The sequence below is a fragment of the Leptonychotes weddellii genome, chromosome 2, assembly GCF_054177405.1.
Source record: "Leptonychotes weddellii isolate Sample4059 chromosome 2, ASM5417740v2, whole genome shotgun sequence".
In the NCBI taxonomy this organism is placed as follows: Eukaryota; Metazoa; Chordata; class Mammalia; order Carnivora; family Phocidae; genus Leptonychotes; species Leptonychotes weddellii.
In genome coordinates this window covers 30,557,779-30,568,081 of record NC_138370.1, presented here as the reverse complement: position 1 = coordinate 30,568,081, position 10,303 = coordinate 30,557,779, and the positions used below count along the sequence as shown (strand labels likewise).

The 10,303-nt window shown below is 36.7% G+C and overlaps 1 long non-coding RNA gene across 1 annotated transcript in view; it reads left to right on the top strand.

Annotated features, from left to right (window-relative positions):
* Window positions 1-1,718: 1,718 nt before the first annotated feature.
* LOC145720301 (uncharacterized) overlaps window positions 1,719-10,303 on the top strand; it is a 25,286-nt gene continuing 16,701 nt past the window's right edge. The window contains exon 1 of the long non-coding RNA XR_014143218.1: window positions 1,719-1,776. This is a non-coding gene — a long non-coding RNA (uncharacterized LOC145720301). The remainder of the gene's footprint in view (window positions 1,777-10,303) is intronic.

Below are 10,303 nucleotides of genomic sequence, written 5' to 3'. Positions count from 1 at the left end.
TGGTTGCTCTTTCCCTCATGTCAGTCTTCTGCAGTTTCTCCTTGCCTGAGGGGGTATTTGGACCTTGGCCAGAGTGTGGCGTTTTAACTAGGTGTGCTCTTGCTTGCTTTTCAAAAAAGACCTGAGAGCTGAAGTTTTGCAGAACACTATGGTCAGTAGACATGGTGTGTGCAGGGGTTTGTGCTGGTCTTCTTGGGGAAGGGCCCGCTGCTCTGGTTCTCAGGTACACTTGCCTGAGAAAAGCCATACTTGCAGAGCACAGGGTTGTGGAACTTGGTGTAACAGCTTAGGCAGTCAGTGTTGGTGGTGTCCTGCTTATGAAGTTAGTTTATGCTGAGGGGCAGGAGAGAGAAATGGTGCCGGCCAGCTCCCTCGTCCCCAGAGAGGGGAGTTCGCACATGCTGCTCCCAAGGAAGTCCTCCCTGAAGAGCAAACAATCTCCCCTCATGTGTCCCAGGCATGCCTCAGATTGCTGCCTTCACCCTGTCTGCATTGGCCTCCTGCCTGACTGACAGCACTGTGCACCTTGGGCTCTATCCCAGGCAGGTCAGCTGAGTTTTAAAACTCCAAACTTTAGGGACCTGGGCTGGTGTGGACTCACGCTGTTCCTCTGGGGTAGGGTCTCACTGTTCTGGGACTGATGCAGGTTCATTCCAGAAGGGCAGTCACACCAAAGCACAGGGGCACAGAATTTGGAATAAAGTGCAGCAAAGGGCCAGAGTCCAGGATAGGCACCCTCAGCAGGTGCCTCTGCACCAATGCTGAGGGGCAGGGGAGGGTAATGGTGCCCATTGGCTCTTTTGTCCCCAGAGAGGCAATGCTGCCTCTCCCAGATGCACCCCAAGAAGGGGGAATGGTCTCTCCTAGTGCATTCTGGGGAACCTCAGATCACGCTGTCTGTCCCTGGGCTATCTGCCCTCCTTCTCCACAGGAGCACTGCAGCACCCTCCGGGCTCCACACCTCCCATTAACTCTAAAACGCCAGTCTTTGAGCCCCACTGGTTGTAAAACCTCCTGAAAACCAGCCCCTCTCATTTTCCCAGTCAATGGCTTTGGGGAAATGCTACCCCCTGTGTGCTCCTCTCTCTGTCTTGGCTCTCCCTGTGACTAGGGCTCCCTCCCCTCTGCAGTATCTGCAGTCTGTTTCTCCCCTAAACCATGTCTTCACACCTTCTACCTTCCACAATGTGGCTTCATCTCTCTAGTGCATTCCTTAGATTGATTTCTTGAGTATTCAGAATGATTTGATAGTTATCCATCTGTGTTCAGGGATGAGGCAAGCCTAGGGTCCTCCTACTACTCTGTTATCTTAGCTCCCCACTACCTGTGCTATATTCTTTAATTTTCAATTTATTTGGGCTAGAAATTGGAAAGTAGAAAAAAGATAATTAAATTCAAGTTTCTTCAAAGATTACTCAACATTTCTAAATGTAACCATTTTAAATTAAAATTTCATTATGATAGTAAATTCTAATGACTGATGCTATTAGTTTAGAAATAGATTTAGACTCCTTGATTTTATTTACATTGAATTATGATTAATTCTGTCATATATTCCAAGATTGAAGAAACATAGCAACATGCATGTATATATAATTTTGAGACATGTGTGATACCATCTGTTTACATGAATGAGTACTTATATTTAAGAAATTATAGCTTTTGAATTAAGAACTTTAGATTTCTACTAATTACTTTTTCTCTGAATACTTTGCTGTAGGTCACATATGCCATCAAAATTGACAGGGAAACATATACTTTCCATCTTAAAAAACAGTAAGTGGTCATTTTTCTTTTCATACACTTCTTTCATTTCTTCAATTTTTACAATTACTACCCTATGTTAAGCCTAAACAAGAGCTTGACTGTTGTATTTATTTAACATGTTATATCTTTGTGATTTATGACAGATTAGAATTTCAAGTCTTCATCTTGAGATTTAAATCTAATATTGGAGCCTAATTCTAATTTAATGATATAAGTATTAACATATATTAGATAAATTAAAATTATTCTATGTAACTCCTTGAAATATAACCATAAAAACATCAATGTAAAGGAGTAATTTTATTTGTACATGTTTAATTTTGTTTGTCTTCATGTCATTTTACATATTTATGTGACTAAGCGTTTTACTTGATATTAGACCATTTTTTTTCTCATCTTGGTATAATAATTTAATCTTTTAAATTTTGTTTTTTACTTTTGCTCTTTGAGGAAACCAATAATAATCTTGTGTGTATATTTCCACCATTTTCTATTCTAAATTTCATCTTTCCCTTAGATAAAACATATAGAAACTGATCAATAAAGTTCGTTTTTACACAAATAGAAATACAGTTTTGCCACTAGTAGGTCTTATTTAATAATGGTGTTCGGGCACCTGGGTGGCTCCGTCGTTAAGCGTCTGCCTTTGGCTCAGGTCATGATCCTGGGGTCCTGGGATTGAGTCCCACATTGGGCTCCCTGCTCGGCAAGAAGCCTGCTTCTCCCTCTCCCACTCCCCCTGCTTGTGTTCCTGCTTTCGCTATCTCTCTCTGTCAAATAAATAAAATCTTTAAAAAAAAAAATAATAATGGTGTTCATTTTCTTGCTCTATGTATATATTTTTAATTCATTTTTAATAGATAACATTCCGTAGTATGTAATATTGATAGATAATGAGGTTAGTTGCAGGAATTATCACTATAGAGTCCTGCAATAAACATCCTTGTATGTCTATCTTATGTAATAGAGATTTTGTTTTGTAGGCTTGTTATCAAGAAATGGGTTTCTGAATCAGGAACTATGAATAACAGTAATAATAGTAATAATAATAACAATAACAACAAAAGTAACTGACATTTATAGAGCACATACCAATTGCCAGACATATTTCTTTCTTTCTTTTTCTTTCTTTCGTTTAGAGAGAAAGAGTGTGCACATGAGTGGGGTGTGAGCAGGAAGGGACAGAGGGAAAAGGAGAGAGAGAATCTTAAGCAGACTCCATGCCTAGCTTGGAGCCCAAAGTGGGGCTTGATCTCATGACCCTGAGATCAAGACCTGAGCCTAAATCAAGAGTTGGTCGCTTAACCAACTGAGCCACCAAGGCACACCTTGTCAGGCATATTTCTAAGCAATTTGCATGTAGTAACTGATTTAATTTTCACAACAACCTTCTTTATTACTCACATTTTGTATTAGGATTTTGAGAGAAATGGCCAGTTTCTGAAATCAGTTTAGATTTTCAAAAGTATGTGAGATGTGCTAAAATATTATATTGCATCTTTGTGTCAATTTAGATTTCCCTAAATAACTTCTCCAAACAATTATCAGCTTTTTTCATTTTCTTGTTTCCTATTTAATATTTATTTTTTCAGAGCAGTTTTAGGTTCACAGCAAAATTGAGTGGAAGGTACAGAGAGTTTCTGTATGCCCCGTGCCCCCACACAGGTAGAGCCTCTCCTGTTATCAACATGCCCCACAAAAATGATACATTTGTTATAATTAATGATCCTACATTGACACATCATTATCACCCAAAGTGCATAATTTGTATTAGTCTCAGATTTTTTATATTGATTTTTTATTTTGATTAAAAATAAAAAAGGAAAATTCTGAGAATCATATAAACAATTAGGTTCTCACCATGAGTGACACACATGTAAGCATTTTTTTAATATATTCTTCTAAATGTGTACATTGTAGGTAATAGTGAAATCTATTATTCCCATGCCCACACATATTCAGTTCTTTCACTCCCCAGTGCTAATCACAATTATGATACTGACACATACTCTTCTGTCATAATTTTTCTTCATTCATCTGTATGCCTAGAGATTAATAAGAATCACCATATTTTCAGTATTGCCTTAAATAGACATAAATGGCACAATACTCCTCTATATAATTTATTTATCTTAATATGGTGGACTACTAAAGTGACCCCAATTCTTTATTTCTCCCTGTATCTTCACTCTTTGCCATGTAACTTTGAGTTCCTATCATCAAGAGGTAGAAAATATACATCTTCCCCAGCCTCCCCACTCCCCAGCCCTTGGATCTGAGTTTATTTATGCAAGGCCAACTTCATGGGTACGTGGTCCTTCAGGGTCCCATGGTTAGAAATGCCCTGTATGTTGCTGCCGTGAGATTCTTAGTACTTCTAAAAAAAATAATAACCCTTGTATTTTCATTTCATCACAGGCCCTGCAAATCATGTAGCCCATTCTATGACTATGTGACTTACACAGGTTTGAAAAAACTCACCTTCTTTCCTGCTCTCCATCTTTTTGCTCTGCCATCCCTACGAGTATATGCTTGGGCCAGCTTCCTGGAAGATGGAGATAGGTGGAGCACAGCCAAGGTGCTCTAATCATCCCTAGATCAACCAACATTCAGCTGAATGAATGAATCCAGAATCCAGATGAATGAATGAATCATTTAACATTCAGCTGAATGAATGGTTGAATCCCAGACCATTAAGCAAGTCTGGCTACCATTAGCAGAACTACTACTGCTACTCACTCATGACCCAGAAGTGTGAGCAGTAGATATTTATCATGTTATTGAATGTGGTTCTGGTTTTGGGGTTGTGCTTTTCATGCAACATTTTGTATAATATTATTTTTTGAGATTCATTCATATTTATGTGTGCAAAATAAGTTCATATATTTTAAATACATATGTAACTATCAAGTATATCTTATTTATTATTTATTCACCCATATTTATAACAAGAAAAGGTGTATTGTGGATATCCTGGGCACCAGTGAAATTGATGGGTTATAAATGATGCTATTCTCAGGAGTGCTATATGCTACCCATTTTTACTTGAGGGTTTATACCAATTTTCACTCACACCAATCATTTGAAAACATTTCTTTTCTCTATATTCTCAACAAAATTAGTATCTTCACTTATTTATTTTCATTAATTAACCATGTTAATAAGAAGATAAGAAATGGTATTGTATTGTGTTTTAATATGTGCTAGCGCTTTATTCTGCTTTATTTTTTTAAAGATTTTATTTATTTATTTATTTATTTGAGAGAGAGAGAGAGGGAGAGAGCACAAGCAGGGGGAGTGGCAAAGGGAGAGGGAGAAGCAGGCTCCCCGCTGAGCAGGGAACCAATGCTGTCTCAATTCCAGGACCCTGGGATCATGACCTGAGTGGAAGGCAGCCACTTACCCAACTGATCCACCCAGGTGCCCCTTTATTCTGCTTTAAATAATGCTTTCAATATGTTTTAATTGTTTAAGAGTAATCTTTTCAAATGTTCACTGACTATTCTAACTGAATTTCTTCCCCTATGTTTTGTTTTTTCTTTGGGTTTTTAGTTTCAATCATTTGTTTTGAGTTATTTTCAATCCATGGGTTATCTTTTTAAATTTTTTCTCCACGATCAGATTGTGGGAATTTTTGTTTATTGTAGATGTTAACCCTTTATCTGTTCTAGATGTTGCACATATGCTCCCCAGCCTATTGGTTCCCCCCTCATGTTTGTGGGATTCATTGCTATAAAAATGAGATTTTCATGTAATCATTTTATCATTATTTTTATGTTTTCAGATTTTTCTCTTGTGTCTCTCATATTCTGAACTTATATCATAATATTCCTGTAGTATTAAAAATTTATTTTATATTTAAGATATAAATCTGAGGCGTTCAGTATTTTACAACTGTATTGCATTTTACAAGTTTTATCACTGTTTTTTTATTTGCAATATTATGCTGACTCAGGTATTGTTTATTTAGTATACTTTCACATCGTTTTCTTCTTCAGTTAGAATATGCAGATGACATGTTTTCTGGATTTGTACATATTTGCAAATGTCCCTTTTGTTCTCATAATTGAATAACATCTTGACAGTGTGTAGAATTTGTGAGTCCTATTCCTTTGCTATTAATTTTTATAACATGATATCATTCATTTACATCAGTTTTCCAGTATGTTTTGTGTACATGTGAGTACACATGTATGCATGTGTGGTGTTACATTAATCCTCCCTGACATATGATAAATCCCTGAAGTTTTCATTTTAGTTTTAAATCTCTACACATTTTTAAAAATTTTATGGAAATCCATGATTTCATCTTGGGTCTTATGAATCTGCCCTCTATAGTATAGTTTTTCCTTCAACTATTTTCAAATCTTTATTTTAGCTGTGTTTTTTACTAGCAAAATAGGTTCTCTTTATTGACTAGGACTCTATTTCTATTCTTAGCAAACAAATTCTCTTAGACACATTTATTGAATTATTTATTTTCATCTGTTATCATTTTAGTTTCAAAGTGTCTTTTTTTTTTTCTTGAAAAGATCTGCTCTGAAAGCTTATTAGCTTTTTTAAATTTTCTTGAAATAATGATTATTTTCTTTAACCAATTTCTTCATTCAACTTCATTAGGAACTTCTTTTAAGTTTGCCTTCCACCCTTTTGTGTTCATTTTCCTTACATTGAGTGGTCATGTGTATTTCTATTAATTCACTGATTAAGGCAGACTTTTTTGTTATTTTGTTATTAAGTTTTGCTAAAACTCAGCAACAAGAGGATTAAGGAAGGTTGCCATTAAATTAGTTGCCTTCCAATACAAAATGCAATACTCTGTAAAGGGTTAAAACATCTGCAAGTAGACTAATTTGTTATTTTGTATTTCTATTAATTCACTGATTAAGGCAGACTTTTTTGTTATTTATACTTCAAAAGTATACTTTTGAAGACCCAGGATGAATGAACTTGCAAACTAAAGTTTTATCCTTTTAATTATGCTTGTCAGCAATCTGTTGAATTTCCTTCTCCTGGCAGATGCTTCTGGATTCCCATTTCCACCACCTCCATTGACATGCTTAGTTACTAAAACGTGGCTCTGCCCTTGGGCCAGAATTCATGTTCCAGGTACTTGCTCCTAAAGCAACCTGTGTCATCTGGCGTTGCCCTTGAATATATGTGGACTCTGAGCTGATAAATATCAGTGTTTTGTTTTGTGTTTTTTCTGGGAAGCTCTCTAGTTTTGTAATTTGAATTGAGAAAAAGGAAGAGCTGTCTGGAATGAGAGAAGATGAAGCAGGTCTGGAAAGAGAAGTAGTGGTGAATGTGCATACTCCGTGAGTGCTCTGGTCCCTCTTTGATTCTGGCCTTGAACTGCCCCTTGGTGTTTGGAATCCTTGAGAAACCCCGGTTTCCTGGCAATAAATCCTGGGGTCAGATTGTTCCATAACAATCACTATCTTCTCTGTAAGATTACGCTTCGGTACCATTTATATGAGGCTTGTCTGTAGGATTCATGTAGCTTAAGAAATGTGAGCAAAGCACTAATCTTCTGCTTCTAAACAAAGGCTTTAGGAACTACTGTATGCTTCTACAATTTCTTTTCTCCTTCTGCTACAAGAAAGGCATGTTCCACAGGGTAGGAGGTATGTCTTTTCCCGGGTTCCAGAATGGAGCTGAACCTGCAATAAACTTGCGAAGAACATTCATTGTTGTTTTGAGGCATTGAGAATTTGGGGGTTGTTCTCACCACGGTATAATTTCATGAAAACTAATGGAAAAAGCATATACTTTTTGTTTCTTACCAATCCATGGCTACTTGTTAGCAAGTATTAACAAATTAGTAAATATTTATACCATGAGATTTACTGATTGTTGACTCTAAAAGAAAATTTTGCCATGGAAATCTGGAAGTCCTGGTTTCTAGTATACATAAGTCTATGTCATTATGGTGTCCTTACTGCTATAGATTATATTGCTTAGTATTTTTTCTTAAACAAAATATGCTATCAGAAGGCAAATGAGATAATGGAGAGATGAGTCCATTTAATTTTTGGATATTTGAGCTTATAAAATTGAAAAATTATTTAATATCAGGATTCTATTTTTGCTAATGTTACTATTACAATGAAGTGTCATTACTTTGGTTGAATTAGGTCATTTTTAGACCCTCATTTCCCGGTGTATGCATACAACAAATCAGGAACATTGTATCCAGATTCTTCACTTATAAAGGTAACTTTTCCTTTATGCTCTGTAGATTTACATTTTTTTATTTCATCAAGGTGCCATTGGTGGAAGAAAAATAATGCTTTCTACCCCACAGAATTATTGGGCAAGCAGTCAGAAGCCCAAATATAATGTGTCAATTACTATGAAGGCAGATTGAACAGAACAACTGCTTTTCAAATTTGGAACTCAGGAACGTCCTATCCTAAAAAGGTCTTTTAAACCATCAGAAGTATTAGTAGGGGTCTGAGAGAGAAAGAAAGTGGGTTAAGGAGCTAAGAATAAGAAGCCCCTAAATACAGATTCATTTTAATTGAGATGTCATAGGACCTGAGCTGTGGAGGAAGTGGTGGAAATTATTTTGTGGAAAGACCTTATAGAAAGAACTGCCTTATAGAAAGGAAAGTGAGGATGCAAAAATATATTGGGTACAGAATCTGAATAGGTTCACATGTGAAACATAGGAGTTTGCATTGTATCCCAAAATGCAGATAGGAGTCAAGAACTTTTTTAAAAAGATTTTTTATTTATTTATTTGAGAGAGAGAGAGAGATCATGAGCAGGGGGGAAGGGTAGAGGGAGAAGCAGACTCCCTGCTGAGCAGGGAGCCTGATGAGGGACTCAATCCCAGGAACTTGGGATCATGACCTGAACCAAATGCAGACGCTTAACAGACTGAACCACCTAGGCACCCAGGAGTCAAGAAATTTTTAAGTGTATGAGAAAGTTAACTTTAGTCTGTGAGATATTTATTTTGTGAGAAGAGATTGGAAAGAAGTAAATTCAAGTGAAGGGTCAGATTCTATTGCTGTATTGCAACTGAGAGATAATGAAATTAAAAATAAAGTAACTAGTACAACATTGTCTTTGTCAGCATCTGCAAGTAGAAAGCAGAACAAAATACATGAGATACCTGTTTGGAGACATTTGACAATAGGCAGGTCAGGATTTTTTTTTCCTTTGAGAGAAAAGAAAGCCCAGAAGGTGAGTCACATTCAACTTGTCCCTTCTGACTGAGGATAAAGTCTTAACCTTAGCATAGGGAGTTGGAACCAAACAGAAGTTGAAGGGTTTACAGTTCAGAGCTGCTGAAGCAGCTGGAACTGGCATAACACAGGACCAGGGAAGAGAGGCCATCAGATGTATGATTTTTTTTGCAGGGAGGGGAGCTGTCCTTATACCCTTGACTAAATATTAGGCTGCCTGTGTGCTGGCTAAGACTCTACTGAAGAGCAGAGAGTAAAATGGAGGTAATACTGTCAAATAGTGTTGGGAGATGTTGGATTTTCAGCCTGGGCAGAGTAGAATGACTTTGCTAAAACCCCAGACATTCAGCTGAGACCAGAAAGGCTAATCCTTAGGAGGAAGGATCAAGCTCTGAGGTAGGAGAGACTTTTATCACCTCTGTTCCCTACCCCAAGGCCTAACTAAAACTCAGCAACAAGAGGATTAAGGAAGGTTGCCATTAAAATAGTTGCCTTCCAATACAAAATGCAATACTCTGTAAAGGGTTAAAATGTAGAGGAAGGAAAAAATGCAGATAAGGGTAAAATCAATGAGAGAGAAAAAAGGAAAAAAAAATAGAAAAAAATTAAAGCCCAGAATTTAGTTCTTTAAAAGGACTAATAACTTTAATAACCCCTAGTAAGACTGACCTAGGACAAAAACAATTTCCATCAATATTAGGGATGAAGGGAGATATGATTAGTCATACAGAAGATAAAATGATATTTTGAAGTATTATGAAAACTTTATGTCAACAGATTTGGTAATTTAGATGAAATGGACAACCTCCCTGAAAAGGGCAACTTATCGAAATTGAGGGGACAAATAACAGAAAATCTTAATCACATGAAATCTATTTAAAAAATTGAATTTCTAAACAACTACATTCCCATACAAGGTTTAGATATTTTCACACTTTACGTATTGAGAGATATTATGGTTGTTTCCAATTTAGCTATTAAAAATAATGTTTCTATGAACATTCATATTTATTTATTTTAAAATTTTTATTTGAATTCACTTTAGTTAACATATACTAATATTACTAGTTTCAGGAGTAGAATTTAGGATTCATCAGTTGCATATAACTGCTGGGCTCATCACATCAAGTGCCCTCCTTAGTGCCCATCACCCAGGTACCCCATGCCCCACGGACTTCCCCTCCAGCAACACTGTTTATTTATTTATTTTTTAAAGATTTTGTTTATTTATTTGACAGAGAGAGACACAGCGAGAGCAGGAACACAAGCAGGGGGAGTGGGAGAGGGAGAAGCAGGCTTCCCGTGGAGCAGGGAGCCCAATGTGGGGCTTGATCCCAGGA